The sequence below is a fragment of the Lupinus angustifolius genome, chromosome LG08 (genome assembly GCF_001865875.1).
Source record: "Lupinus angustifolius cultivar Tanjil chromosome LG08, LupAngTanjil_v1.0, whole genome shotgun sequence".
Lineage (NCBI taxonomy): Eukaryota > Viridiplantae > Streptophyta > Magnoliopsida > Fabales > Fabaceae > Lupinus > Lupinus angustifolius.
This window is the reverse complement of record NC_032016.1, coordinates 15,842,921-15,851,228: the sequence shown is the minus strand read 5'-3', so window position 1 is coordinate 15,851,228 and position 8,308 is coordinate 15,842,921.

Here is an 8,308-nt window from a genome sequence, read left to right as displayed (position 1 = left end):
CCATTTAGAAGAATACCTCTTCTAAGTTTCACTCTTCCCTTTTCTACCACACCAATGGTGAAAAGTTTATAGCAACTTTAAATGAATAATATGACTAGGACAATGATTGCTAAGATGACATAACAATCCTAAACTTGCAATCCTTATGGTCTTTCACTTATGAATAACACACAATGCTCAAGTATTTTTAATGTGTGCAAACTTAGAAAAACAATTGACAATAAATTCTGAAAATTTAATCTCAAAGTTGCATGAACAAAGTGTGAGAATTGTAGGAAAGATTGATATAAAAGTTGTTGGGGAACTTCTTAAACGTCCTGTACAAATTATGGTGCCTTATTACATTTAAATAAGCTTCCAACCAACCAACCAGCATAACCCTAAGTGAAGGTGGAAGTCAATTGGAATAAAACCCATTCATTTTGAAAGAAAGTTGTTAAGTTCGGGTAACTCGATACTCAGTTTGGGTAACCTGTTATTCAAGTAATTTGTTACTCAAGTCCAGTAACCTCATACTCATGTCAAGTAACTCGTTATTTTGCATTTTGAAAATTAAGTTCATTTGATTCTAAGTTTCAATATGATTTAAAGAAGTTTTTCACTTGAGCATTATGATTAAACATAATTAAAAGTCTTTAGGAGAGAAGTACATATCTTAGAAGATTATATAAATCTTGATACTTTTGGTGATTTTGGTATTTTCATCGAAACCATACCAAGGTTAGGAGCAAGATCTTCTTCCCAATCTCCCCCTTTTAAATGATGACAAACCGAGATCTTCTTAACAATTTTGAAGATTCAACATACATGTGTTGATATAACCTTGTAATCTGGTGTATTCTCCCCCAATCTTGTATGTTCCCTCTTTGTTTTTAAATAAGTCCCTCAAAATATATAATCCATAATATAACAAACTCCAATTTTCTCCCATTTTTGAATTCATCAAAAAGAAGGAAAAGTTAGGTTTCCATAGCACATCAATATATATAGAAATGGTATAAGACATATATGACTTATATTAAGCCAAGGTCAGAAATATATGAATCATAAACAATATACTATATTAAGGTAGAATCGATATAAGCAACATAACATCCCAACATTAAACATAAAGAGGTTCATACAAACATAGTTTCAACAAGTACAACTATTACATCTCAAAAGCAAATACATAGACTTAAACATCAATATACAAATAGAAAGGCAACAAATCCTAGACAACAATCCTATGACTTTGGCTCGTCAATATCTTCATCGATATCCATGTAATTGACTCGATTAGATAATCTTCTAACTTAAGTCTGGAGTCTAGACTTATTGATTCTAAATATCAAGGGCATCCATCCTTATAACGTCACATCCTCGAAGTGAGACCAACTAATCTATGATCATCTGGTTGGTAGGCATGGCAAAGGATGGGGATGACTCGACATGGAATAGAGAGGGCTGAGGTTCACGTTGGTCAATAGAAGGAATATCTGCAGGAGAAATCAATTGATCATTCTGATGTTTGCAATGCAGATCAATTGGGTATCGAAAGAAGCCCATCTTGTGGATTCCATCCACATCAATCTTGCTATCTCTAGCATTAAGCTCAACCATAGATTTCCCGGTAATGGAAATACCAAAGTGCTTAAGTATGATAGTTATGATGATAACATAAGGTAATGGGTTGTGTTTTCCTCTAATAGACCAAATGTATCACATTATCATTATAGCCCAATTCATGGAAATATTATTCTTAATTGCGTACATCAGTTGTAGTTCCATATCATTTAAGCCCAACTAGAAGGATATCTTAAATTTTCATAGCTTCAACCACTGCCTTTTGCTTTCTATTTTCTATTTTCCTTTCAAAAAATCTACACATAGAGTAGTAGAGTTTCTTTCTAATAATCTCCTCCCATGGATAATGAAGCCAAAAGCCGACTTCAACACCCATGAAAGGTATTTTAAGACTAATTAAACTGAAAGGTCTCAAGTCCATGACAATGTCTTGTCCTTTGACTGAGGAATACAACTTATTTTTCATAACATTCAGATTGGAGTAAAACACCCTCATAAGTTCAGAGTAATAGACAGTTTGTTCCTCACAGAACTCATAAAGGATTTGTTGCCTAAGGAGTGTAGGGAAATGAAAACCATCAAGTTCAAAAGAGTAAAACTTACCACACTTAGCAGTAATCAGTGGTCTCCCAAGGAAATATTCTATGAAAAATGTATGTTGCTCTTCATTTGCAAGAAGTCACGCCAAATCTAATGGATTAGCATAAGAAGAAGTTGGTTGACTCCTTTAAGAGGCATTAGAGTGTTGCTTGAGAGGTTGAAGATGACGAAAATGTGCTAATAATTGCCACAAATTTGAAGTAAAATGAGAAAGAATGGGATTTTTAGAAGTGGGGGCGGGGTTCACGAGTTTGAGAGGTTAAAGATGATGAAGATTTCCGAAAAAATGGAAAAATACATATTAAAGAATCTAGAGTAATCGATTACTCATATTGAGTAATCGAGTACTCATATTGATTAATCAAGTACTCATATTGATTAATCGATTACTCTCCCGAATAATCATTTACATATTCTCTCGTCCTCATCCAGTAATCAGTTACTAACTTAGATTAATTGGTTACTATCCTCATATATTGAATCTTTAAGGCATCCCACTACCCGGTAATTGGTTACTCTACCAAGTAATCGATTATTGACCCCAAAACTTTAAACATGAAGCATTTAAATGCATAAGAGAATATAAAGGCATGCAATAATAATCATGAAGCAAACATATATGAATATAAACATGTTAAGACAAGTCAGCTTCATCTAAAATGCCTAGTTATCTTCTAATTTTATAAAAAGGTTCTTTTGCTACAAGCTTAGTGAATATGTCTGCAAGTTGATCATGAGTATCAACAAACTCTAAGAATAGATCTTTCATTTTGACATTGTCCCTCAAGAAGTGGTGTCTTATATAAATATGTTTGGTTCTAGAATTCGTTACAGGATTCTTTGTGATATTTATAACACTAGTGTTATCATATTCAAAGGAATACATTCCAAGTCCAAACCATAATCACACAATTGTTTCTTGAGCCACAACACTTGGCATAACAACTACCTGCATGCAATATACTCTACCTCAGCTGTACTTAGAGCAACACAAGCCTATTTCTTGCATGACCACGAGGCTAAAGAATTTCCTAGAATACTGAATTATAACTACTATTTTTTCTCTCAGTTTTACAACCAACAAAATCAGAATTTGAATATCCAACCAAATCGCGAACACTTCCCTTAGGATACCATAGTCCAACATTTGTCGTTCCTTCCAAATATTTCATAATTCTTTTGATAGAGATAAGATGTGACTCTTTGGGTTTATATTGATATCTTGCACACAAACATATACTAAATATAATATTAGGTTTGCTAGAAGTAAGATAAAGAAGGGAACCGATCATACCGTTATACATGGTTATATCTATGCATTTACCAATCTCATCAGTATCTACATATATGTTAGATCCCATAAGAGTAGCAATCTCTTTGCATCCATCTACTTTGAATCTTTTAAGAAAGTATTTACAATCTTTAGACTGACTGGCAAAGATATCATCCTCCATTTGTTTGATCTAAAATCCAAGAAATTAATTCAACTTTTCCATCTTGGACATCTCAAATTCACCTTGTATCATCTTACCAAACTCGCTACATAATTCATCGTTAGTTAAACCAAAAATAATATCATCCACATAAATGTGTACAAGTAAAGTATGATGATTTATTTTCTTTATAAAGAGTGTAGCGTCAATATTGCCTTTTACAAAACCCTTTTAACCTAAAAAGTTTGTTAAACTGTCGTACCAGGCTCTAGGCGCTTGCTTTAAGCCATAGAGTGGTTTCCACATACACCTCTTCTTGAATATAACCATTAAGAAATGCACTATTTACGTCCATTTGATACAATTGAAAATTTAAAGAACATGCATATGCAAGCAATAGCCTAACAACCTCAAGTCTAGCAACCAGAGCGAATGTTTCAACAAAATAAATTCACTTCTCTTGATTATACTCTTGTGCTACTAGTCTAGCTTTAATTTTAATGATAATGTCATTTCCATAATATTTGTTACAAAAAACCCATCGAGTTCCTACAACATGCTTATTCTTTAGTCTAGGAACAAGTTTCTATACCTCATTTCTCTGAAATTTATTGAACTCTTCTAGCATAGCAAGAATTTAATGCTCGTCATCAATATCATCATCAAAATTTTATGGCTCACTTTGAGATTCAATAGCCATATTTAAACAACCATCATTTAAATTAAAGTGGGTAGAAATTCCCCTATTTATATCACCACTTATGTTGTCGATAGGAAGGTCTCTATGAGTACTCCATTACATCGGCTAGTCAGAATGTGTGTGCTCGTCCTGCTGAGGTAGATCATCATTTATCTTGATTTGCTCCAAGTTGTTGTTTCGTCAATAATGGAAGCTTCTCCTTGAGAAGTTTCTTAGTAAATCATCATCATAAAAATTAACTTTATCCTCCTTACAGGGGTTAGTTTCATCAAATGATACATGCATGAATTCCTTAATGGTTAAAGTTCTCTTATTGAAAATTCTATAAGCACTTGTAAGAGAATAAGCAAGGAAAATTTCTTCATCAACTTTTGCATCGAATTTACCAAAGTTGTCTTTACCATTTCTTAAAATAAAGCATTTACAACCAAAGACATGCAAATGAGAAATATTTGGTTTTCTACCTTTATACAACTCATAGGGGGTTTTCTTAAGAATATATCTTATTCAAACATGGTTGGACATATAGCAATCCATACTAATCGCATCTGACCAAAAATATTTTGGAAGATTGGTTTCAGTGAACATGGTATGGGCTAGGTCTTCCAAGGACATGTTCATTCTCTCTACAACACCATTTTGTTGTGGTGTTCTAGGTGCAAAACAATTATGCGATATTCCATATCCATCACAAAATTCTTCAAAAGAAGCATTTTGAAACTCTACCCCATGGTCGCTTCTAATAACAGCGATTTTTAGAGATTTTCCATTTTGGACTCTATTCATATATTTGTGAAAGGCATGAAACACCTCATTTCTATGAACCAAAAAGAGGGTCCAAGTAAATCTGGTAAAATCATCTACTATTACAAGAGCATAAAAGTTATCGCCAAAACTTCTTTTCCTATATGTACATAACAAATCCATATGTAATAAATGTAATGGCCTATCAGAAGAAACTATATGCTTTGGTTTGAAAGAAAATTTTGTGTGCTTACCCATTTGTCATGCATCACATAATTTGTTTTTCACAAATTTCATCTTACGTAAGTCAACTACAAGATCCTTTTTAACTAATTTATTCAAATAGTCTATATATATACATATGAGCGATTCTCCTATGCAAATACATGCATCATGATCATTTACTAGTAAACATTTATTTTTCATATGAATGCCATTTAGTAGAATCATATAGATATTATTATTTCTTTTACATATGATTTTAGCATCTTTTGACACCTTATCCTTGATGATTTGTCAGGGTAGAATGCCACATGATAGCTTTTTCCACATAATTGACTTATACTTAATAGGTTGGGCTTGAGGCCCACAACATACAGTACTTCTTCTATGATAGTAGAAGGTGGCTTCCCGACATGATCATCTACAAGTATATTTCCTTTATTGTTGCCTCCATTGGTGACAAATCCTTTGTCCTTGGAGTTAGGACAGAGAATTTATTTTTGTCACACGTCGTATGCTTAGAATAGCCTTTATCCATGTACCATATTTCATGTGTGTCTTCCAAGATTTCTTGCAAAATAATCATGTTATATTAGGTAACCAATTTGATTTGGGTCCTAGTGGGTTAACACCTTTCTCTACCCATCTATATTCGCCAGATGAAACACCATATCTTCTAATATGACAAGTATGTAGTGTGTGACCAATACTATTACAATGCGAACAAGTATATAGATGTTTGTGTGTCCTAGATTTTAATTTAAAGAGGGGATTAGTATGGACACTTTCGTTTTGAAACATTATAGTGCTCTATATGATTATTTTTCCCAAGACATCCTTATTTTTTGCTACATGACTATTTGCATAGCCAAGACCATGCGCCTATTTGGAAGCCTCATTAATCTTGGCGAATCTTCTGGTTTGTCCAGACCATGCGCCTATGTTCTTGTTCAAGAATTTGTTGAACTTATTTACAAGCATGCTCATGCCCTCTATGTCTTCTTTTTCTGATTCACTTCCAGAGGTTTCATTTGTGTCTGCCTTTTCCTTTAAAGAAATATTTTTCCTCTTCTTTTCATGTTCTTCATATTTTCTGAGTTGGCTCAACTCCAACTTGTGTTGTTGTAGTTTTCCAAAAAGAGAAGCCAATGACATTTTGGATACTTTTCTTTTTGGATATGGCTATCACCTGGGGTTGCCAATTTCTTGTAAGGGACCTAAGGACTTCCAGGTTTAGGTTTCTATTTAACAACACCTTGTTTAGGGAAATCAAATGATTTGTAAAGTGAGTGAACCGTTTTTTGGAGATCAAGTATCTTTTCTCTAGGATTCATGCAGAACATCTCATACCCTTGGGAAAGAGTATTGAGTCTGAAAAATTTCACTTCCTCAGTTCCCTCATGAGTGGTATCTAAGGTATCCCAAATTTCTTTTGCAAACTTGTAATTAGACACCCTATAGAACTCATCACTTCCTAAGGCTAAAGTAAGGATATATTTTGCCGTAAGGTCATATTGCAAAATTTTCTTTTCATCATCGTTCAATGTATCAAGATCTTGAGATTCAATGAAGATTCTCATTCTGATCTTCCAGAAGTCCTAGCATTCCCCAACAAAACTTGGAGGGCAATTGATGTTAGAACTTTCTCCCAAAAATGATTTAGAGGTCATCTTAGAGTGTAGCATCCAAGGAGTATCTTAACCAACCTAAGCTATGGTGCCAATTGTAAATATAAGATGGAAACCAATAACATTCTGAAAGTTTAATCTTAAAGTTGCATGAACAAAGTGTCATAATGATATGAAAGATTGATATGAAAGTTGTTGTGAAAGATCTTAAAAGTTCTGTACGAATTATGGTATCTTAGTGCCTTTAAATAGGCTTCCAACCTGCCAGCATACCCCAAAATGAAGGTAGAAGTCGATTGGAATGAAAACCATTCATTTTGGATGAAAGCTGATCAATTTGGATTTGAAAATATGGTGTAACAACTCTTAGTAACTAATTACTCTACTAGGTAATTGATTACTCTAATTAGTAACTGATTAGCCAAAAATTCTATCCAAATGAGTTTTAGATTACTCTCATTGAGTAACTGATTACTTTGTGTTAAAATTAATGGGTAACTCTTTACTCAGTTTGGGTAACCTGCTACTAAGTCCCAATAACCTATTACTCATTTCAAACAACCTATTACTCAGGTCAAATAACACGTTACTTAGCTTTTTGAAAATTAAGTTCATTTCATTCTATGTTTCAATATGATACAAAAAAGCTTTTCACTTGAGCATTATGATTGAAAAATGAAGTTTTTCACTTGATTCTATCATAGAAGATTATATAATTATTGATCTTTGGAAACTTGTCTTCTATGTAAAGATCTTCTTCCTTTTTTATCTTCTTGATGATTTTGGTGTCTTCATCAAAATGTTGCCAAAGTCAAGAACAAGATCTTCTTCACATAAGTAATTAAAGAATCATGAAATTTATCTCTTATATGATTTAGACATCAATTTACTACATGGATAATCTCAAAACTCTCAATATAATCTTAAATCTTGTCTTAAACCAAGATCATAGGGAAGCATTTTCAAATCAATTTCCACAGTCATTATTCAAAAAGATGGACACAACATTGTACTTTTACATATTAAGTTCTTGAGGATAAGATGATTCCTTTGGAGGTGACTTTTTAGGAAAATATCTTCGCTGGTAAATCTAGAAATAAGGTCACTATTAGTGTATAGCCACAAATAAATAAATATCAACATAACAGATGGTGAAATAAATTATACTATATTAGTATATTATATAAATATGACTATATTAATATATAAGTGCATCTATTAATTTGTATATGGAGTATGTCTATTTCATATGAGAATAATTGAATCATAAAATGTATTATACATATTCAAAAGAAAACAAACAATGAGCTAAGGAAAGGAGCACACCGGGCACAGTTTGTCTCTGCTGCTCTGCAACCCGTGTATAGCAATAAATGGATGAAAGGCAAGGGGAGTTGTGGTGAGGGTAGGACAAG